The sequence below is a fragment of the Canis lupus genome, chromosome 35 (genome assembly GCF_048164855.1).
Source record: "Canis lupus baileyi chromosome 35, mCanLup2.hap1, whole genome shotgun sequence".
Taxonomy (NCBI): Eukaryota; Metazoa; Chordata; class Mammalia; order Carnivora; family Canidae; genus Canis; species Canis lupus.
Window position 1 is genome coordinate 14,964,554 of NC_132872.1, and position 24,418 is coordinate 14,988,971.

Below are 24,418 nucleotides of genomic sequence, written 5' to 3' on the forward strand. Positions count from 1 at the left end.
CTCTCTCTCTCTTTTTTTTTTTTTTTTGACTTATCTCTTAATAGCTCTGTGCCCTTGGACAAGTTATGTTAACCTCTATGACAGGTAGGTTCCTTTCCCATAAATTGGGGGAAAAATGATAACCACTGGGTTGCTATGAAGACTGATTTGGATAACGTCCAATGCTGGCACTTAGTAACTGTTATTATTTTATTATTATTTTTTTGTCATCTTAAACTCAACTGGTACAAACGTAAATTTACAGGCTAAAACAAAAATTCCCTAGTGCCTATGTACATATATAGATAGACATAGACATATAGATATAGACATATAGATGTGGATAAATAGGTAATTGAAAAATTATATGGGTGGCTCAGCAGTTGACTCGGGGTATGATCCTTGGATCTGGGATTGAGTTCCGCATGGGGCTCCTTCCAGGCAGCCGCCTTCTTCTTCTTCTGCTTCTTCTTCTTCTGCTTCTTCTTCTTCTTTTTTAAAGATTTTATTTATTTATTCATGAGAGACACAGAGAGAGAGATGGAGAGAGAGAGATGCAGAGAGATGGACAGAGAGATCTCTCCATCTCTCTGCATCTCTCTCTGTGTGTCTCCCATGAAGAAATAAAATCTTTAAAAAAAGAGAAAAATTATATGTATATAAAATTACGTTTTCAATCTAATCAGCTCTAAAAAGGAATCATCTTTCTTTTTCCTTTCTTTCCTTAAACTTCACAGTGAACTCTCCAGCCTTCATCCTGGCATCCTGAGTGATGTGTACAGGCTTGAGGTGGCCAGATTTCCGAACTGATACGACCCATTAGCAAAGTGTGACTTGTTGCATCTTGAGTCTAGTAAAGTCATGGCTTCATCATGCCTGTTGACTCAGCCTTCCCATGGATTTGGTCCTGTGCAAAATGTCAAGGCATGCATTTTTCCAATTATACCCACAGCAACAAAACGCATTTGAAATATTTTGTTTGAAAATAATTTAGTGCCAATTTAATGTTCTTAGTAAGCTCTGATTCTGATATTAAAAAATATATATTTTATATATATACTCAAATATATATATATATATATACATACTCAAAAAGTCAGGAAATAAAACATTACTATTTCTGTTTGTTTTGCAAATCAACTTTTTATTAAAGTGCCTCACAAATTCAAAGTGGGGAGTTTGGGGGTGCCTGGGTGGCTCAGTCAGTCGAGCATCTGACTCTTGATTTCGGTTCAGATCATGATCTTAGGATTGAGCCCCGTGTTGGGCTCCAGGTTCATTGTTGAATCTGCTTGAGATTCTCTCTCTCCTTTCCCTCTTCCCATCCCCTGCTCACTCTCTCTCTCTCAAATAAATAAATTTTTTTTAAAGTGGGAGTCTATACAAAAAGAATTTTAGAATGTACTAGGATACAAGTACAGGCATTTCTTTCATTAAAAAAAAATGGCAAATACATACACACACCGAAGTTTCAAAAAGTGCCCCTGGCAGAGGAAGGCAGAGAGAAGCAGAGCATGCGTGGTGGGAGCTGGTGGAGAAAGCATTAGGTCATCTGCTCCACCCCGCCACAGTGAGATTATCCCCCAGATGGCAGTTTATGTTTTTGCGGTTTGCTGAGGGCTTGGGCTCATTTTAAGTAACTTTCTTCAAGATCTTCTAAACCAGTTTAAAATTATTTTGTGAACTATTCATTCTATCACAGGCGTTAGCAAAATCTACCACAATCTAATAAGCACCTGGATATGTTCTCTGTGACACAGCCTGGAATCTCCTTTTCTTAAATTTCGACTCTATCTCAAATCTCTTTCCCTCCCCGGTGTTTACATTTCTCCCAGGTACTGAGTGTTTTCACTCAGTCTTGCTACACCATCCAGAAGAGACTGTTTAGGTGCATGCCTGTGTCTCCGACACAGATTTTACAAATGAATTGAATGTAAGGTGGTAATAAATAGGCCATCATTGAGGCTTTCAACCTGGTTTGTTCTTTGCTTCATTTTCTTTCTTTATTTTACATAGATGTACATATAAAGATTTTATTTATTTGAGACAGAGAGCACAAGCAGAGAGACCCATGAGCAGGCAACCCATGAGCAGGGAACCTGATGCAGGGCTCCATTCCAGGACCCCGGGATCATGACCTGAGCCGAAGGCAGACACCCAACCGACTGAGCCACCCAAAAGCCCCCCACCTTTCTTTTAGAGAGGGGGTGGGCAGAGAGAGAGAAAGAGAGAGAATCTTAAGCAGGCTTCACACCCAGTACAGAGCCTGACTGGGGGCTCCATCTCACAACCTCAAGATCATGACCTGAGCTGAAATCAAGAACCAGACGCTTAACCTACTGAGCCCCCCAGACGTCCCTCTTTGCTTCATTTTCAGTTCAGCCAGTACCAGGTATTTACGGAGGGTCAAGTAGGAGAAAGACACTGGCCCATAGCTCTTTGGCCCTGGACCCTGCACACATTTTTCTCTCTCTACTCTGCCTCAAGGTGATCACACACACACACACACACACTCATATTCACAAACACATATAAACATCTTTGTCCCTGTTTTTTTTTGCTTGTTTGTTTTTACATTTAGTACATGTTTAATGTTTTGTTTTATGAGTATACAAAGTTGACTTGAGTTTTTCTTAAACTTCCCAGTTGAAAATAATCCCCTGGGGCAAAAATATAGTTTCTTGGGCCTTCAGGGTCAGTTTAACATTATTTAAAATTAAATAAAAGAAGAGTCACATAATCCTTGGCTCATATATGTTGAACATATATGACATAATCCTAGTCATATATGTTCAACAGGGCTGAGGAAGGCACCACATATTTCATTTATTTATTTTTATTCTTATTTTAAATTATTTATTTATTTATTTATTTATCTATTTATTTATTTATTTTATTTCTAGTAGGTTTCTCATCTGATTCTTGTTAACAAATAAGTTTGGGGACCCCTGGAGGAGAAGATGATCTCATGGGTAACTTTAAACTTTTATACATTACACTTCAGACAATCCTGATGACTTTTCCCAGAGGTCTTCATTGATAAATAGCATCGACTGTCTTCTTTAACCTCTGGCCCTGATGTGTTCCTGCCTCCTGAGATTCCATAGCAGATATCCATATTCTTCAGGAGTGACTCATGCACTAACTTACAGAATTTCTTCAATGCCTCAAACTTTTACTTACATCTTTAATTTTACTAGTGTTTTGAAATTTTTCATCGCGCCTACTGAGACCATGGTAGACTTCTCCAGAGGAGGGCAAAGTTTTATATATTTCTGTTCATCTTTCATTTGTGTTCACATGGTGTTTTGCTCTCAGATGAATGAGGTTTTGTTCCTAATTTAATTTTCCCTTTAAATATGAGTGTTTTGCTGCATGGGTAAAGAATATATCATTTCATTGCACACACCAAGAGACATACGATTCAGGAACCCCGGTTTTATCTTCACTGGTGCAGCTGTTGGGTACTCATATAACTCCCTAATCCTTTATAAAAACTTAATCGGACAGCTGCCTTGATAATATGCAGTTTCAATAACAGCCTCTGTTGAGGAAAATAATATCCCATTGTAGTAAATCTCACCCATTAATGATGTTTCTCTGCAAAGAAATGTCTAATGGACAGCAGTCCCCTCAACTGGGAATCTAGCTAAATGCTGGGAAAAAAAAATCACCTTTAAAAATTCTGCCATGAGATGGAATTATAGTCTTGGGATTTAGCAAGTGCTGGTATCTTTGTTATATTAGTGGTTTAATTAGACTGTTTCAGTGTAGTGGAACAGCTCTTTAAAGTACTTTTAACAAGGATACTATTGTTAAAGAAAAGCAGCTCTTTCATTGGAGCCATTAAAATTATAGGGAGAAAAATGAAAAATCACCCCTGGCAGCGTATTTTTGAGTTCAGCTGTGACTTCTCCAGCCTAATCACCAAAAAATACTGCAAGGCACTTCTTGTTTACACAGCAGTTTGATCTGGATTCTTGTAAAATTAACATAGGTTGACAAATTAAATTAAATCATTCAAATTAAATTGAACACCACCACCCTCCAGGACATAAAATGTAAAGGAGATTAAAATAAACATGGGGAATGTTACTGTAATCACTAGGTGTAGAGTCAGATCCAGTAAAACAAAAATCTTGCTGGTGAATATAACTGGGTGCTGAGTATCAACCTGTAGTTGATATTAATTACTCTTTATATATCCCTACATCATCTTTCATGCACTGCTAATTCATCTTTCATGCACTGCTAAAATAGATACCTTTGTTTCCCCATGGATTTTTTTTTTTTAAACCAGAATTTACGAGAAACATCTACTTGGTTCTCAAGCAGTTCAGTGGTTTTGCACTATCACAGTTTAAAATCTCTTTCAAGAATTCATGCAATAAGCATCTTACATTGTTGGTGGTTAATTACATTAGAAAATTCAGTCTCTTTGAACTTATCCTCAGAAGGGATTTTTCTTTTAAATGAAAAAGACTCACAGGTAATCTGAAACTTATGTCCCAGTAGAATTTAACAGGAAATACTCCTCAGCCTTGTCTAAGTTTATTTAGAAGTACAAATAAAACAGACTCAAAAATTTTAAATGAGAAACTCATGTTTGAAGTCTGACTTTGAAGGAAAAGGAAATATATATTATGTAAATGTAATGAATCTAACACTAACATTCTGTTTTGCAAAAAATTTAACGAGGGAAGTGAGGTGAGCATAGAGACATGGGTGTTCTGCTAGGGTCTCACCAAGTCACCAAGTGAAGGGGGCTTTTGTCGTTTTGGCCTACCCTGCCTTCCTATTTCAGGGAATCCCAATAAGGAGACCCAAACCTAGAGGACCAGATGTTTCCTATCCCAGTTCCCTGCCAGTTCAGGCCACCAGCTGCATCTGCCCTCAACTTTGAGCTTAACTGAGGAATACAAATGTGCAGGAGGCCTTTAGAGAGGACAGCCAGTGCCCCGGAAGGAGGGGAGCATCCAGATGTGGCCAGTGGAACCACCGCTGGTGGGTGTGACAGCATCTCGGACTGTTCTGTGATGCCTCCTCTGCTGTCTTATCCACGTTTTCTTCTGCGTTTCTCTTCAGCCTCCTTACCCCGGCTGTCAACTATGTGACAGCCTTCCAATAAATTCCTTTCTTGCTTACTGCAGAGTTAGCATCTGTCTGTGGAACCAAGAACCCTGACTACGCAGTTAATTCCAGCAATTTAGGACCAGAAACCCCTGTGCACTGGTGTGGCCACTGGTTAGTGAGCTTATGTCATTGATGTTATTTAGAGAAACTCTTCCTCACTCCAAATAAGATTTAAAATTACACAGAAAGCAAAATCCAGCAAGACCAAAAAATAAAATAAAATAAAATAAAATAAAATAAAATAAAATAAAATAAAATAAAAACGAGTTAGAAAGAGGAGGAAGGAAAAATAAAGGACCTAGAGCACGTGCCAGGTTGCTAAATGTACTATGTTATCATGAGAAATGGAACTTGTAGGCAATTGGGATTACTCAGTCTGCCTGGGTTCTCATACCCCTTCCCTGCTGGAGGCTCTTTCTGGGAAGCTGAGACAGGCACAGGCTTCCATGGGGAGGCTGAGGAATATGGAGTCTGAGCAAAGGAAACTGAGCTTCAGGGGCAGGTCACAAACCATAGTCCTGGGGTGCCTCTGCCCTGGCCTTGCTGTGGCCGGTGAGTTCCTCCTATTGGCTCTGCAGTGTCCTTCAAGTCTCTTCTTTCAAAATGGAAATACATTTGGAAGAGATCATATATTAAGTCATTTATTTTAGCAAACTGCTCCCCAAACTTCTATCATTCATGTACTATCTTTATGATCTTGCTGTATTCAAATACTATCATGTCGTTAATGTACTATTTTTACAATCCTGCCATATGCAAATACAATCTGTTCTATTTCTTTATTTTTTTTCTAAGTGCCTCCCAATCTTTTGCTTTAAATAATAGATGTGAATGTGAAAGCTTGTTACACTGTATATTATTTAATACTCATGGGAACAAACCCATAGTATAAAAATGTTTATACATCATCTTTCATTCTACAGAAAGTTTAGCAGGTGAACTAGTTTTCCAGCCTTGTTTTAAAAAAATCAGGCATGAAAGTTAAAATTTTGGACTCCTTACCTTACCTACCAAAGTTGTCTATATTTTACTCTAACCCTGCATTTATAGTTTAGCTGGGTGTAAAATTTTGGTTTGAAATCATGTCCTCTCAGATCTTTGAAAGCATTTCTCCAACATCTTCGAGCAGTATCCAGTGGTATTGGTGAGAGGTCAGAAGCCAGTCTAATTCACAGACCTTGTAGGTTCCATCTGTTTCCTCTCTGAAAGTGCTTTTATTCTTTTAATCATTGGCATTCTAAAATATCACAAGGTTGCTTAGTTGTTTTGGGTTTGTTTCAATATGTTATTTTTTTGGTTTGTTTTTAAATTCATTTTGCTGTACCTGAGTTCTTTAAATCTAAGCGTTGTGACTTCTGAGCACTAAGATTCTACTTTTGAATATTTTTTTCCCAATTTTTTGTGTTGTTTCTGGGACACCTCCTGGTTAGATATGGGACTTTCTGGATTTGTGTCAGGGTCTCAGTATTTGGCCCCTAAAACAGTCAGAGTTTGATCAGGAAAACAAAAGCCTCTCTGTGTTTTCAGTAGGACATGTTTTAATATAAGGAATATTGGAATGGCTGGAAGAGGGAAATTTTCGTGAGCTGTTACTGACTGAGCTCAGTCTGCAATCCCAGGGTGTGTGATTCTCTAGATGCTCACTTTGAAGCTGCTTCGAACCTCAGATGCATCTGTTGCCCGTGTGTCTGTTGGCCACTGTGCTGGAGAATAACACCTCTACCTATCCACCTTCCAAATTACAGATACCTACTGCAGGCCCTAACCTGAAAGCAAGTGGGGAAGGCAGTCTGGGAACTACAGGGCCTGTTTCTTTGATGCGGAGAAGCCCTTAGCTGGCATGGCAGAAACAATCCAGCACAGTGACATTGGCTCTGTGCATATCCTAAATCCAGGAGGAAAATTTCTTCATTGCTTAATGCCTTAATCTCTCCCACTGTAGAGAGAAGGAATGATATTACTAGCCACCTCACAGATTTTCTGGGAGAACTGACTGAGATAATGCATGGAATGGGTATAAATCAGTGCCTGGCACATACTCAAGTGCTTTTAGCATATGTTGGCTATCTAATTTTTGTTATTACTATTTAATTACCTTTTATCTTACATGCCCACCAACATCATTTTGCTCAAAATGTTGGAAAAACATCTTCAACATTGTTTTACAGTCTGTCTAATCATTTTTTAAATAACAGTAATAATTTTAATCACTAAGGGAAGTGTATTTAGATTGTTCTTTTTTTATAACAACTTCTCTGTTACGAGTTTATTCTTTTATTTTTATTTTTTTAAAGATCCTACCCATTTATTCATGAGAGACACAGAGAGAGAGGCAAAGACACAGGCAAAGGGAGAAGCAGGCTCCATGCAGGCAGCCCGACATGGGACTCGATCCCAGGACTCCAGGATCACACCCTGGGCCAAAGGCAGATGCCCAACCACTAAGCCACCCAGGCATCCTGAGGTTAATCTTTTTTAAAACATACTTTTATTTTAATAAGGCCTGGAGGAGATCAAGAGGCAAAACCTTGGGTCTTTCTAGCTCGTCATTTTGCACAGAAGCTGACAGCATGGAATCAAGAGGCTTGGTTGCTACCAGCAGTTGGGTTATTCCACCCTTGGTGTGTCAGGTGGTGTGCCGAGAGCTTCACTCAAATATCTCTCTCGATTTGGCTCAATCCTAAGATGCAGGTAGTAGTATTGTCATTGTTTCTAAAAGATGAGATCACTGAGGCCTACAGAGGTCGAATGACCCGCCCAGGTCACCCAGCTCGTAACTGCAGACATAAATTTAATCATAGATCCATTGGTGACTGAATTCAAGCTCTGCACCGGTGCTACTAGATGGATCTCATCCTGTGAGATGGCGTGTGTGCAAATAGATTCGTCTAGGCCTTCTGCGATGTCTGCAAAATTTGTTGCGCTACACAAGCCTTCCACAGATAAGTGTGTACTATGAGAAATGTTTAATGCACTCTTCTATTATTGTCTGAAAGTAAATCCTAGAAGTGAGTTTGCTAGGTCAAAAATTACCCATCGTGAGACATTTTTATGTGATTTGACAAGCTGCCCTTAAAAAGAGAAGTTGCGGCAATTCACACTTGTATCATCTCCATGTGTGAAGGCACCTGTTTCCCACCTGCCCACCAATGCCTGGTGTTACCCAGATTTTGCCAATCTCATAAGAAGAAAATGTTATCTCACTGTTTAAATTTGCCTTCATTCCATTTTTCATGTGGCTAGACAGCTCTTAAATGATTATAGGTCATTTATCTTCCTTCTTTTGTGAACTCTCGGTTCATTTTCTGTTCAACTTTCTCCTGGGATATTGCCTCTAGCTAGGATGGATTTGCAAGTACTCTTCAGGGATAGCAAGCTTTTGCCTATTATTTATGTTGCAAGTATACTTTTCTGTTCGCCGTTTCTATTTTTACCTTTCTTTATGGTGTTTGTAAAAGTCATTCTTATGTTCTACATAAGTTTATGTAGTCAAATCTGTCCTAATTAACTCTTACACATATTCTTTCTTTCAGTGGATGAAAGAATGAAAGCAACATGTAAGTTGGTCCATTGGGAGCGTGATTTATGATCTGAGTTTCTAAAGGAATCAGACAACTCCGCAACAAGTTGGCCCAACTTCAGGAAACAGACACACTATTTAAGATGGTGAGAATTTTCACTGACACACTGAAGATTTACCTAAGCCAACCTAAGAAAATTGAGAAGGATTTCCAGCTGGACTAGGCTGAAATCTCCTAAAATCACCTTTCCAGCTTATCTCTTGCTTCAGCCGTGTGGTGCTAAAGTCAGAGTGGGAGTTTGGATGGTAATGGGGGCTGTTGGGATGGGTGTGGGCTTTAACCCTAAGCTTCCAAACTAGTGCCAGCTGCCGACATCAGAAGACTTCTCTGCTATTTCTCCAGTGTTTTGTTCTTTGTTCCCATTTAAGGGTGCTACCAGGATAAATGACATTCAAGTCATAACTGAGTAGAGATCAGATTTATATCAAGACAATTTACCAGGCAAAGGTTCCCGGGGTTTAGAAGATCATGTGAGGTTGGGGCTGCAGAGAATGTCTAAATTAAAGCTCCAGGTTCACGGGATGTGAAAGAGGCACAGGCTCTATTTCAGGGTGAAGGTTTAGTTCTTCCTGTCCCTGCCTTTTCAATTATAGGGATCTCTCTGGACCCTCCTCTTACCTTTCTTCTCCAAGGAATCAAATCTCCCTTAGTCATGGCTACCACAGCCATCTCAACTCTTATATGTTCTCCTTCTAAGGATATTCAGACAGATTTCTGAAAGGGAGCAGCTTTCTCTTTAAAGTCTGAATTCTTGAAAAGGAAGGATGCAAATTCTAATTTTCTTTTCTTTAAAATACTACTTGGACCTCCACTTCTCTGAAGGTCTTCTCTAGCATCCATGCAGAACTTTTCTGTGGTGTGTTCAGTTGTCACTGCCCTGATAGCCCCACAGGATGATGCGATGGCTCCTAGTTGGTTCATCTGCTCTATGAGATGTTGGTCTTCCTCTGGACAAAACTGTGGGCTACTCATTTCTGCATCTATAGCACTTGGCAGAGTGTCAAGCATGTATTAGGCACTCTATAAATGTCTTTATTGGATCTGTGTTAGGACAATAGAAAATATTTGATCTCAACATGCTGCATGACCTTAGCTTGGGGCAAGTGGGAATTAATAACTTCTGATATAAGTTGATATGAAAGCAGTATCCCAGCAGGAATTATGTCAGATAGTCACTCAAAGAGGAAAAATGGTGAGTCTCAGATAATCCCTTTAGGGGAATAGCCAAAGACTGAGCATAACCAGACATGATCGGAGAGCCGTCTGCAGAAAAGAAGAAAAATATGTCTGAAGACTGGGCTAAGCACACAGTGCAACCATATAATGCTTAGGCCATTGTATCCGTTGATTAGTTTACTCAAATTTCATTGATTAATCTTACTTAAAAAATCATGTGAAATAAGATGGTTATGAGATATAAATTTGGCACGCCAAGAGTTACTTGAAGACATGAAGTTCAATATAATTAACTGACACTGAGATTCATTTAGACATCTCAAAAGAATGTTTTACATGCCAAAGCTTCTTGTAGTGTGTCTTGTCTAAAAATGATCAAAATGTGTTGTGGCAATTTTAGAGAAGGGCTAATGCTATCATTAGAAGTCTAATGTTAAGCCCATGTTTGGACAGACTTTTGCTAATTAATTCCAGAAATTAAATAAGTACCTAGATTTTGTGTAACCTCCATCCAGGAATAGTTTAGATAAAAGATTTTTCTTTCTGCAAAACTGATCTAATGACTTTTTCATATTAAAATTCTTTCCATGCATTGCACACGCACACACACACACACACAACTTGTAAATTATTTTAGTTTTCTGCAATTACATGAAAACACTTGGTGCCCCCAAATGCCTGAAGCATGAAAATCTCCTCTGTTCAAAATGCTGCCTCTTTGCCTTTCAGACTAGTGGGCAGTAAAAAATTGGATTATTAGGAACAGTCTCTGCATTTTCTGGAAAGTCTCTACTGGATAAGCCCCTCCTTACCTTCACTTTCTGGCAGAGTTTGGGGCACAGATAGCATACTTCATACACCTACCCGTTAGGGCTCTGACTCGCTTGACCATGTACTAAGTGAGGACTATGGGTGGTGTATGAATGACCAGATGGCTTTTTGAAAGTAGGAAAACAGGGCTTTATGTTGCTTCTGAAAGACTTTTTCACCCATAGAAGACTGACAGGGCTGGAGAATCCAGTCCAATATTGGGAATTCAAGTCAGTTGAAGAAGTGATAGAGTGCCCACGAACTCTGTAGAAGAACCTGTGACCGTACTAACTGGTGCTTGGTCACTTGGTTATTAACATTAGAGAATATATGAGATCATCCTGTGCTTTGTTTTGTTTTTGCTTTTGTTTTTAACTCAATGGGAGTACACTGAGGTCTATTTTGGAGCTACATTTCACACTGATAATGTTTCTTGGAATCAGGGGCCATCTTGGTTCTCTGGCCTCTGAATCATAAGCTTTTTTTTTTTTTTCCCTTATCCTGCCTTAACTGAATGTATTTGGAGGGCAACCCAGGGGTGACTTTTGGTGGTTGGTTGATTGTTTTGAGGCTTCTGAAAAGTGAGCCCAGCCAATATGATGGTGGACAGTGTCCACCTCACACTACTGTGTTACCCATTCCTTTCCCCAACAGGCTCCCCCAGAAGAAATCAATTAGATACTGGAAATAGAGTGAAAACTGAGAAGTGTGAAAGCTCAGTAACATACAACAGAAAGTCACTTGAGGAGCCTGCCAGGAAGTCAGTCTATTCTTACTGAATTTAAGGTGTTCCCCTCACCTCCTTGAAAATTACCAGGTATCCCTGGATGATAATAACTAATACTGTCTTGCCCTCTCTCGTCTTTAAAAAGGGACAAAAATGGGCAGCGAAGTGATGCGGCCTGTGAACGCTGCCTTAGACGTGAGACCATTGATGCCTTGTTTCTCTCAGTGCTTTTCTTGGGGGCCGGAAGTTCCTTGTCACTACCTGTGAGTGAGCTTCTTCAGGGCCTTCGAGCCCCCTGGGCGTGGGTCCAAAGTGGTGAGTAACCCGACATGGACACCCTCTCTTCCCTAGCGCTTCCAGGCATGCCTCATGCCTGGTGCAATTAGCAGTTTCCTTTGAACAGCCCTGCCCAGGGCGGCTTTCTGGTTGCCACAGTGAGCAAGCATTATCCTCTGTCCCTTTTCTGTGGGACAAGTAGAGCAGAGAGGAGTGAAATAACCCCAGAGGTGAAAAATAAAAATTACCCATGCTTGGCACAGAACCTCCTAATTCTGTCAGTCAGCCGGATGACCCCTCATTTCCACAGAATGGAAGAGGGGACCCATAGTCTCTCTCAAGAAAACTGCCCTTTTAGAGTTCACGCCCTCAGGGAAGATCTCTGATGCCTTCCTCTTCCCTGTTACGCCTTCTCTTCCTCACAAATAGCCTTTCATGAAGCTGACAAGAAGGGACATGAGCACCAGCACCCAGTGAGCAACCACCTGGGTGAGTAACCGGGGCAGGGCAGCCGGGAGGGGGTGCGGGGAGGGGCAGGGGGCACAGGAACCGGCTCAGGATCCAGGGCAAACTGGAGGCCCTTCCAGAGCCCGTGAGCCCTGGTTTGTGAACGTAACAGGAGGTACAGCTCCGTCCCTCACTCTTCCGCCTTTCGCTTAAAATGTCACCGTCTGTCACTCTGCCATGTTTCTGTAACCTTGTACCCGTCACGTCGCCCTTCAGGGCTTTCGTTTATTTATAAAGGGAGGAGAATCGTCATGACTGCCCGCTGCTGCAGCTCACGTTAGTGGCCTCGGGTGTGGCGGAGCTGCGCGCCAGGGCCAGGCCCGAAGCCCGACAGGACAACTCTGAGGCCGTGGCCTCCATCTGATCCGGCTGAGTGGGCTCCTTCTCCAGAAAACACCCATGCCCACCCTCTCCAATGTGACTTTCATTCTTGACATCTTTTTTTCTTTTTTCAGCAGTTTTTTTTTATTCCCCTCAGTTCATTTATCTAAGAGAGAGGGAGAGCAGCTCGAGAGAGTTAAACATCATTTGTGTATTTTCTTCTTAAATGAACTGTAAATTCCAAGTTTTCTAGTTTTTCACAGAAGACAGGATATTACAACTAGAGGAGACTATATAAAAAAAAAAAATCATACATTCCCATCCCCTTGCCTCCATTTTTTAAAAAAGGTGATTGAGGCCAGGGGAGCTGAAGTGATTTGCTCAGTGTCGCAGAGCCAGTGTGTAGCAGTAGCACAATCAAACGGCTGTGCCCTTCTGTTGACCGCCAGAGAGCAAATGGTCTTCAAAACACCATGCCCTCCACACCACACCTTGATATTTCTCCTTCTTTCTTTAGTCATTCCTGGCGATGACAAAGTCTTTCTCTCTCTTTTTTTTAAATCACTTTCTTTACTAAATTTTCCGTCAATTGCTAATTTATTATCATCAATGAATATTGAGAACTGGAAATCTTCAGAGTCCTGTACGAATAATTTTTTTTTAAGAGAGAGAGAGAGTGTGCATGAGCAGGGGTGGAGATAGAGGGCGAGGGAGAGAGAGAATCTTAAGCAGGCTCCACGTCCAGCATGGAGCCTGACACAGGGCTCGATCTCACGACCCTGAGATCATGACCTGACCGGAAATCAGGAGTTAGAGCCCTAACCAACTGAGCCACCTGGGTGCCCCCAGAATACTGAACAGATAATTAAAAGTATGCGCACGCACACACACACACACACACACACACACACAGACCCAAACAGGGGACTCTAAGGAGGCTGTGGTTTGGCTCACTCAGTAAATATAAAACCTTCAAGATTATTTAATCTTGTTTCGAAAACAGTGTCTAACATGTTTCTCGGAAAGAGTAAGTGACGAGAGCAGAACTGAGGATGACCCCGTCAATGAATGTTTGTGGTTATTCACCGTGAAGATGCAGAGAGTCACCACCAAGGAGTTTAAAAGTTGACATCAACCACAGAGCAAGATAATGGTGGAGTCAGGACCATGGTGCCTCTTTTGGGCTATGTTTTATGTTCTATTGGTTGGACCATAAGTCACCAAAATAACTATATTCTATAATAATACCTCTTATCAAGGGCTTTTCCATCTTGCAAAGAGAAACCAACTGAGATGAATTTTGGTAGACAATAGTCGGATATTGGGAGATCTAGCCATTGGGTTTAGCCTGTAGTCAGGATTCCTATCCAGAAAATAAAGCTAAATTTTGTGGAATACATGTATTTGTATCTGAAGGTATGTCTTTTCAGGATCGGGGTATGGGTTTTCTTTGGGTCATAGAGAACCTACCATCTGTTCCTTTGTTGCAACATCTTTGCTTGGTCTCTGAGTTTTTTTTCTCTCTCTCTCTCTCTTTTTGCAACCTACTCACTTACTAACCATAAGTTTTCAGCTGCGTCACATTGTGAAATCAAATGAGATTCCAATAAGGCAGGCCCATGGTCAGCCATCCTTACACAGAAAGACACAGGAGCCCCAGCTAAACACACCATATAAGGCTTATCTTAAGATATGAATCCTTGAAAACATCAGCTCAGCAATGACAAAAAGGAATTTTGCCTAGTTAGAGCTCTCCGCAGGAAGTATTTTTGATATTGTTTTGGCTTCAGGAAAAGAAAAACAACTAGAGTTTGTGGGGGTTACCTAAGTGCACAGTGAAACTGTGAATTCAAACTCTTTGAATCCTGTCCTCCAAATACAGAGGTCTTATGTGAAAACAATCTCATTTTCATTTTGCTTTCTGGGAAACTCTCCAAGGCATGATGCGCTGCCAGCTTTTTGTGACCTTCAGTTTCCTAACTGTGCCCAAGGGAAACTTGACCTTGGAGCTGTAGAGAGGCAGAGAACAGGTTGGTGTGGGGCAGGGCAGGAGTTTCATTCTCTCTGTTTGCTCGTTGCCCAAAGTGGACGGGTTCTCCTGCACCGAAACCCTTAGAGCCTCTGAGGGCATGAGGTGGGGACACAAGGCGCAATGAAAATACACATTAATCCCCAAGCAAGGATGCATACAACGGGGCCATCACATGGGATGGAGACTCCAATGGCCAGCCAGGAGCAGTTCCCAGTGAGGCATTAGGAATTAAGAAGACATTTGGTCTCCTGCAGATGCACAGTGGACACAGGGCTCTCTGGCTCCTTAGAGCATCTTAGGACTGAAATGAAATTCACAGAGCACAAGGATGCCTCCTGTAACGTTGGGTGGCTTCTAGAGGTACTATGACAACACCCATTACAGATACCCGCTCTGTAGGAGGACAGCCTTAAGTTTTCTACCATTGGGTGACTGCTTGACCACAAGGCACCATGTGGTCATAGGGTTAACCAAGAGGAACTGTGTCTCTCAAGAGACACCATGGGGACCTGTAACCCCTACCCATATATACTGTCCCCAGGCATGCAACCAGTGGTTTCTGACATTTTTTTCCCAGCAAGAATTCCTTTCATCTCTTAACTTTGCTTATGGGCTCATGGGTGGAACGGCTTTTGCCTTTAAGGCAAATTTTATTAAGTATCAATTAGTATGTTCATTCTCGCTATTCAGCGAAAATCTAATTAGAGTAACAGCATCACCATGCTGACCGGATAGAATCTCAACCAAAAGCAAAGCAATCAACGTTTGAGTAGGTCTCTGTAGCCCGAGAACAGGCGATGTAGTCAGTTGGCATTTTTAATTTTTGAAAATAGCTTGTATTGTCCCATTCACACCATTTGTGAACCTGAAGAATCCAGAGAACTGCTTGTGCTTTGGGGAAAAAAAAAAAGGCAAAGAATTTGGAGTCCCATGAAACTATAGGACTTGTGAGCTGAGTGATATTGAGAAGGGCACTCACCTTTATTGAGTGTCAGGTTCCTGATCTGCAAAGATGTCATCTGAAAATGACACCCCACTTACAGGGCTGTGATAAACATGAAAGAAAACCAGATATGGGGAGTTTGGATGTATTTCCCTTTTTCAAATAGAGATTTGACTGTGGAAATAAACATTCCTGGTACAATAAATGGAAAAATCGTCTCTATGCTACATTAAAATCAAACAGATCAACAAAACAATGTTTGTGAACCAGGAGAAAAAGGAGAATTTTCTTTCATAAGATCAAAATAGTGACCAGAGGGTGAGTTATGTGTGTTTTCTTGTTACTTTCCTGGAGGAGATGAAGTCTCCTGTGATATTGAGTTTTATGCCTATATAGGATCAAGAACACCTGGGGGAGGGAGTCGTAAATATATACTCTGAAGGTCCATGCTAATAACTTGGAAAGGACTCTATGGAGTCCTCCAGTCCTCTTTTACACTTGGAATACAAATAGTGTAGATACAGTTGGGTATTTTTCCCCAAAACAGAGTGCTAAAGAACACAGGCTTTGGCCAGACAGACCCCAATTTAAATTTCATCTTACTAGCTATCTGAGATGCATGGATTGAGCAAATCGCATAAGTTTGTTATAAGGCTTAAATTTTAAAAATGGAGATAAAAAGGGAGCAGTTCCTTTTCCGGTCATCAGAGGCACTAGATAAAGGTGAAATGTTATGAGTCCTTGTATCTCAGCTTCAACTTTTTCTCTTTATCCTAATAAACATTAGTTCATAAAAATGATAGCATGGGAGTCCAGTTCATGCAGGGTCAGCTGTCTCAGAAGAGGGCGCTTGCTCGGTGGACTTGGCACTGCGATCCCTATTTGTAATGCCTTTGCTATATCACACTCTTTGGAATGTATGAGGTGGGTCAGTATAAAGAAGAAACTCTTTGTTCGAAGATATTTATCCAACCCCATCTCACAGTGGCATTTCTTTATCTTGATCTTGTAAATGCTCAGGAATTGTGGCTGCTTTGGAATTTCTGCCAGACAGCTAATGGAATTTTTAGGATGCATCCTAACAGAAGTGAAATGGGAGTTTCATAGAAAAGGAGGACCTGACTCGTTTACTGCTTGACTGACACCAACCAACAAGCCCTTCGGACTCCGGGCTCACATGGATCTCTTTGGGTTGCAGACACTGGGAGCCTTGACGTGATAGATTGTTGAAGGTTCCCTCCTGCTTTAAGCTTCTTTCTGTCCAAATCCCTTGGATTTTAATGTGTGGATATGAGCTGAGGTGAAGTGAAATCGTAATTAATTTTTTTTTTTAGTTCCCAGAGAAGGATTGGAATGGTATCATCTATTACCCTGGAAATAGTTCCAACATTGTACTTAAGTATTTCTGGGGTAGTGGAGATCTAGCCTGAAAATTCCCTGCGTTTACTTAAGAAATATCCAGGACTGGGAAGACTCCAGTGACTGTCACTACCAGGACTGGGAAAACTTGTCTTTGCTCCCTGCCTGTTCCTCCCCTAACTCCCCCTTGAAGAAGGTCCTGTCTAGTTGCTGCTGGTGTTTTGGTTAGAGAGGGACCCAGCTGGCCTTGGCCATGGCACATCCAAGGGCCAGTGGTGAACTGCTAACACCGTTAGTCAGCCTTGCTTTCCTCAGTGACCCCCCCTTCCCCAACACCCACACACCCACAATTTCTGCTCCTGTGTGTGTTTAACTCCATGACATTTGGGAAAAGCCCTGGATTGAGTACGAGACAGAATTTGATAGAATCCTGGCTCAGCCTCTGACTGAGTAAACGTGGGCAATTTAATTAACTTCTGGATTCTTACTTCTAACCTGTAAAAGGAACAATACAGTCTACCTTGTCCAGTCAATCTCAAGAGTGCCGTCCCCCCACCTAGGGTCCAATATGCACGAAATGGGAAGAAAAGCTGGATAGACTCCCGAGGGCTGCTGGAAGTTTGGCCTAAGCCCTATGCTGTGCAGAGAGGATAGATAAGACCTGTCTGTCCCTAAGGCAGCCCAAGGTATTGTGGGTAAATCTGGCCACTGCCCTGGAATGCTCTGATACACTCCCCCCACCTCTTCAAAACCACCCCCCTCGCGTGCATTATCTAAGAACATTCTCTGGAAACCAGCCAGACGCACACTTAACATTAAACAGGGCTAATATCTTCACAGAAATGTATCAGTTTCCATAATTCTTCACCACATTCCTGGGAGTTAGCCACAGACTCACCCGAAATCGCACATGGGGTTTGCGTCTGGGCCACCCTCTGCCGTGGCCTCCACTCCTGCATCTAGTTAACTGCCTGAGCCACATACAAATTCCAGCCACAAACCACATCAAAGGGGATTCGCTTCCATCCCATAAATGATTGACAAAAATCGTGTCAAACATGACGCTGGTGGGAAAATGGCTCAACCCTTTCTTTCTCTAAAGGGAGTTCAGAAAAAATAAGGCTTCTCTATCACCAGGGCTTCTAACGATGAGAAGAGCTTGGAGCCATTGCACAGACCTGACAAGTGTACAGGATGACAATACGACAGCCTTCCTGGAGGAGTTAGATTCAGACCTAACGAAGATGGGATCGTGTTTATTAAAAAGAACGTATTTCTGGAATGTGTAGACTTGAAGGGGGAAACATTCCATGTTTTTGGTGATTACTTGATAATCTTGTTCCCCCTGGAGCATCGCTTAATAACTTGTTCTGTTGTCTATTTCTTCCCTGTAGACCTCCAGAAGTAGGGGAAGCTTCTTAGAAGCCACAAGCTCTTAAGCCTGAGGTGACATCAGGTATTCAGTTTGTGCATGAGTCTTGTTCATGTTTGTTGTTGAGCCAGGAAGGACCCTGTGGCATTTACAACTCCGGGCAGGAGAAAGAGGCTACAACTCTCTAGCCCCAGAGAGCGCTACCTTCTACGTTGCCTTGTGTCTCTTCTACAGAGAAAGGCCTGGGTTTCAGTGGTCCTCTGTCAAGTTAGAAAACAACCTTTCGTCAGTAAATGATTGACCCAGCTGCCCTGGGTGATAAGCTTAGGTAAATAAGCTTGATTCTGCTCCAGCAATTTCAAGACTTTTAACTCCTTAGGTTCCAAAGCCAAAAAATGCACACGGCTTCCTGGGAAATCCTATCATTTGAGCTTGACAGCTTTCTGTGCAGACAGCATGTTCCTCAGAATTATAATGCAAACCGTTCTGCTATAGCTTGAAAGTGGAAAGAATTCATGCAAACAAAATTCTGGAACAAAGTCATGTTTGAAGAGCCCAGACTAATGGAAGAATTTCAAGAAATCACAAATATGATTTTTATAATGAAAGATAGCTTTCTAAACCTTTGAAATACGTAGAAGAACAACGACAATTTTCAAAGAGGAGAGAGGAGGGAAGAAAAAGACGGCCCTCTTTGCAGACTATGTTGGTGGACAAATGATCGAATTCTCTCGATACACACCCACAACTCTGCAACCCATCTCCTTCAGTAGACCATCGTCGGAGACACTCTGGCTACAAGGCTGGGCAAAATGCTTGCTTTGTCATCTTGAGAGAAAGGCCCATGACCAGAGCGATCGCCTACCTTGATTGCTGCTTGGGAATCTGGATTCTTCTTTCAAATTCCTTCCTGACTCAGCAGTGGTGGCCCACGACCATTCCAATCCTTGCTGAAGAGTCTGGGACGGTGATAAGAAGCATCGACACAGGTTTTCGCTTTTTCTCAAGCACAAAACCACGGTGTTCCCCTCTATTTGCTTTCCTGCTCTCCCTGGCTCCTGCAGACGGTGGTCACTGGCTGCGGCCTGCTTGCAGCCAGGTATGTTGACAGATGTGAAGGAGGGAGCCTGCGCTGGTCTCAGCTGCCTGGTCTGGCCAATCATTACAGACCAGTCCAGGCTCTCAGTCCTGCTCAAGCCCGATAGCAGCACGGCGGGGGCAGAAAGCAGATCTGTTAGCGATTGACTATCCAGAAAAGCCGTTATCTTGCAACCAGATCTGTGAGGTAGACAAGTATACAGGGGAGGAAAATCCCTTTTATTTCACTTCTTTTCCTGGTAGCAACCTCAAAAGGGAATTTGGAGGTCACTTTAGCAAATCTCTCATTTAATAGAATTTCTTCTGTTGAATTCCTGCCTGGTGAGAATCATCTGGAAATTCCTTGAACAAATATGGCTGCCATTTATTGAATGTGTGCTGTATACTGAACGGGTATGTATATTAGCATAAATCCTCATGGTAACCTTGAAATTTTAGTCCTATTTTATAGATGAGGGAACAGAAGCTCAAACAGGTAATAGCCATTCAACAAGTAGGTGCTTAAATCGGGATTTGAACTCACTGTTATAAAACGGTGCCAATGTCAATGCACTTTCCATAGTACTCTGTGGTAGGCTGAAGAGCCGCCAGAGATGTCCACGTCCGAATCTTTAGAACCTGTGAATGTGTCACCTTACATGGTAAAAGGGACTTTGTAGGTGGGATCAAGTTAAGAATTTTGAGATGGAAGATTGTCCTGGCTTATCCAGGTGGGCCCCGTATATCACAGGGTCCTTATAAGATGCTAGAATCAAAGGAGACATGGTGATAGAAGGGGCGTCAGAGAGAGGTTAAAGATGCTAAGCTCCTGACTTTGAAAATGCAAGAAATGCTCCTGGCCAAGGAGCATGGCTTCGAGAAGCTGAAAAGGCAAAGAAATGAATTCTCCTCTAGAACCTCCAGAAGGAACGCTGCCCTGCTGGCCCATTTCAGACCTCTGACTCTAGACTTGAAAGGTAATAAATTTGTGCTGTTGTAAGCCACAAAACTTGTGGTTATTCCTTATATCAGTGATAGAAAACCAATACACACTCTCTCAGAAATACTCTGCCTGTTGGTGAGCTCACTACCTCAGATAGGAGTGCTTTTTATTGGGCCAAACTCTACCTTCTTGCGATGCCAACTCATGGGTCCTGGTTCTTCCCTGCATATCAGGCACTCAGGGAGGCAGTTGCAGATGTTGGGGTAGGACACTGGGAGGAGACTCAGAGACCAGGTTCCTGTCCCAGCTCTGCGTTAGGCCAGTGTTTTCTGTCTGGTTTTCCGTTTTCTCTCCTGTGCCATTAGCACCTGGACAAATGCTCTCTGGTCCTCTCACCTCTAAATGCGTAAGATTCTAATACCTCAGTCATGTAACAATCTGAAAATATTTGAAGATATCCCCATCACCTTTTTCTCAGTCCTTTTTAAACTCAGCATCTCTAGTTTCTCATGTGACACGACTTCCAGACCCTTCTCCCTCCTAGCTGTCTTTCTCTGGAAAGGCTCCAACCTGTCCACATCCCTCGAAATGTGACGTTCAGACCTGTGCAGGGCACCCAGTCACTGTCCGTGTCTGCCAGTGTGCCTGGTTTCTCCCATCTCCTACCGCCCTCTCATGCTGGAGCCCATCTGACTCTCCCTCAGGGTCCCTTGGACTTGCTTAGTCCGTTCCTTTTTATCTTCCTTTATCCAACTTTATTTTTTGAAAGAGAGCATCCATAATCAACAAATTCATATGAGTCTTAGTTTAGTTCATTTTTTTTAAATAGGAAAGACCCAGGCTTTCTGGTACGAGCCTGTCAGCCATCTTCGCTTGCTCAACAACCTCTCAATGATAGTCCATTCTCACAGGTACTTGACAGACAGTGGTGTGTAAATTTCTTAGAATCATAGATTCCTTTGAGAATCTGAGGAGAGCTACGGATCCTCTACCAGCAGGAAGTGCACATACTTCCAAAATTTTGTGTGTGATGTCAGGGCATTTTGGTCTCGCTGAAGTAGTCCGCTAACCCCTCTGACGTGTGGCAGTTAGTCCTAAACCTGCAAGGTTGTTGGGAGGCAGCTTTTGCAAAAGGCAATCTAATGCCTTCTTCCAGGTCCACGCAGACTTCATGGAGGCCTAGAAACCAGACTCAGGCCTCGACTGAGCAGACACCCATTAAGGATCAAGATAGGAAAGTCTCCAGGCCACAAAGCAGAGATGTTCTCAGGTTAAACAAAGACTAGCTTTCAGTGGCCCCCTTTTGCAATGAGAGCTCTGCTTCTGCGGGCCTTTCTCCACAGGATAAATCCCAATCTTTAGACACCAAGGCCCCTTAGATTAAAGCCATCTGCTTGCCCAAGGCTTTTCTCAGTTGCAGGATGCTACTGGACGGAGGCTGACACTTCTGTGTCCCCCTTCCAGTGCTTTCCTAAAACACTGCCCAGCTGTGCAAACAGCCGGTCTGACTAGCACTTTTGTTTAACTGGCACTTGCCCAGGCCATCCTGGGTGAGGTCTGAGGCACATGGGCTTCGGCCACTGTCCCTCCCTTGCACCTTTCCACCCTCTCTGAGAATGAAAGGTTTCAAGTCTTAACAATAATAACACTCCTTCAGCTGCAGTGAGCAGAGCTACAGAGGGATAAACAAAGCAACATACTGCTGATCACGAAGAATTCTTGATCTGGGGGAAGAAAAAAAACACAGCAAAAATCCGAGGCATCCAGGCATCCTAACCTCAGGGATGCAAAGCAGCCAGGTTTGTTCCCAGTATTCCCTGGAACCCGGTGTGGCCACAGTGGGACCCAGGGGCCCGGGCCTCCTCCCCCCCAGGACCGCATGCAGAGGCTGGTCTGGGCAGGGACTTCTGCAGGGGACATGGACAGTCTCCTTGTGACAAAAGAGGGGATTGTCCATCTCAAAAAGCAGTTTGTTTATGTACGTATTTATTTAGTTAAGAATGTTCGAAAAGAGCAGAGCCAAACCCAATTCCTGACAAAAGTGTGGGGTACGGTCAACTGCAGATTTCTTCAGCCCGGAAAGGATCATGAGCAAAGGTCATTCCTATAACTTCAGTTTAAAAAATTATTTTGAAATAGTTTTTTTTTTTTAAAAGATTTTTATTTGAAAGAGAGAGAGACAGAGAGAGAGAGAGAGAGAGAGACAGAGAGCACAAACAGGGAGGAGGGGCAGAGGGAGAGGGAGAAGAAGACTCCCTGCCGAGCAGGGGGCCCAGGACCCTGAGCCAAAGGCACTTAACCGACTGAGCCACCCAGGTGCCCCTGAAAGGAAATTTTATATCACAGTTGAAAACCCATTATCATTTGCCATAAAGGGACGGTACCCAGAGAATACATACAACCAAGCAAAATGACATTAGATGACGTTAGATGTTGCCTTTTTGAAATTTTTTGCTAGGTACATAAGGGTTACAGGGGTTTCATCACTAAGCTGAGATTTCCTCTCTACTAATCAGAATGATTAAGTGGCTAATGACATGAACACTATTCAAGGACGTGACCACCTTCCACGTCACACCATCCAGCATGCACCAGTGGCATGAACCCCATGGTGATCAATGCGTAGCTGGTGCAGTGATCTAGTACGTTCCCTTTCACTATCTGAATGTAACTGCTTCCCTTCTTATGAATTTGTTTCTGCTAACTCATTTACCAGTAAACTCAAGAGGTAGCAGTTAGCCATGTCGAAGGGTTTGTGCTGCTGGGTCCTCGGAGGAGGTGGGTGCAAAGTCTCCATCCTCAGGACTAGGAACTACTCTTGGGAAGGTACTGAGTGCCAGGCTCTGTGCTAAAATGCTTTCTGTATAGTTTCCTATGTGAACTCCTCAATAACTTATTAGAGGAGGTATTTAGTCCTATGTCCTGTATATTTAGAGATGTTAGTTTGCCTAAAGTCACACAGCCAGGACGTGCTAGAGTGGGAATAGAAACACAGGGCTGTGCATCTCTGAAATGCCTGTTGCCATAGCTTCTGTGCTCAGTAGAATGTTCATAACCCAGTTATAATATGAAATATTAATTTGTACATAATGTACCGGCTCCATTCTCACAGAGCAATGTTTCAACCCAAGTGTATGTTCAGAAATTGAGGCCGGCCGGTACAGTCTGCAACTACACCATGCAGGTTTTACCCACTTTGCCTACGTTTAAACCCAGCCTTATCTTCATTGTGTAATTTTTTTTTTTTTTTATGAAAACCCAATGTGGGGATGCCTGGGTGGCTCAGTGGTTGAGCGTCTGCCTTCAGTTCAGGGCATGATCCTGGGGCCCCGGGATTGAGTCCCACATCGGGCTCCCTGCAAGGGGGGCCTGTTTCTCTGTCTATGTCTCTGCCTCTCTCTCTCTCTCTCTCTCATGAATAAATAAATAAAATCTTTAAAAAAAAATGGGAATGACTGAATGTGGTGTTTATGAAAGCCAACCAGAAGACAGGATGGTAGATTTACTAAAGACTAACTAAAAATACAGGTGAAAAATCTATGACCTTGTTCTTCAATTGCTACTTAACTTGAACAGAATGTGATTATCCCTAATTAGCTGTGGTAACATTCAACTATATGAAATGAATGGAATTAACGGAATTAATTTCATCTCTGCTAAATTCATACACAGGACTCTCACCTCAACCCATTCTTTTTGCAAGGCATAGGGCAAAAAGCGAAATTCACTAAAATTAAGTAGGCTCAGGTATCCTACCAAAAAGAATTAGGAAAGAACAAGGGAAAGAGCGGAATCTTCGTTGCCAACAGAGCCTGGATGCCCACTCTTATTTACTCTGTGTGTGCACAAACATATAATCTCTGCATTGTTCTATCTCCGGGCATGTGGTAGTCACTCAGAGTAACACGGGCTGGAGACGGTGGTCGGGTGAGTATTGGGGCCCCCAGGACCTGGCCCAAGCCTACAACAAACAGCTGAAGTGCCGGGGGTAAAGCTTGGAAAAGCAAAGGTGACGAGGCTGTGCACACATTTCCTGCTCATCCTGGGGACCACGGGCATGTGCAGCCAATTCCGATATGCCTTCATCCACATCATATGATAAGATACCTTATTGATGCTGGGTCTATAGCCTTGAAACAATATTAGAAGTGGGCCAAGAATAAAACGCTTATAGAAACAAGG

General features: G+C 42.5%; 1 protein-coding gene and 1 long non-coding RNA gene across 23 annotated transcripts in view; one reads left to right on the forward strand and one right to left on the reverse strand.

Annotated features, from left to right (window-relative positions):
- PHLDB2 (pleckstrin homology like domain family B member 2) overlaps positions 1–19,364 on the reverse strand; it is a 217,411-nt gene extending 198,047 nt beyond the window's left edge. For all 22 annotated transcript variants that reach the window (XM_072812385.1, XM_072812382.1, XM_072812378.1 and 19 more), the window contains exon 1: positions 19,082–19,364. The gene's annotated coding sequence lies outside the window, so the exon portion shown is untranslated. The remainder of the gene's footprint in view (positions 1–19,081) is intronic.
- Positions 52–13,909, forward strand: LOC140625109 (uncharacterized). Its single transcript, XR_012024483.1, has 5 exons — positions 52–84; positions 8,646–8,778; positions 11,552–11,721; positions 12,112–12,171; positions 13,514–13,909. It is a non-coding gene; the product is annotated as an uncharacterized lncRNA (long non-coding RNA).
- Positions 19,365–24,418: the final 5,054 nt, after the last annotated feature.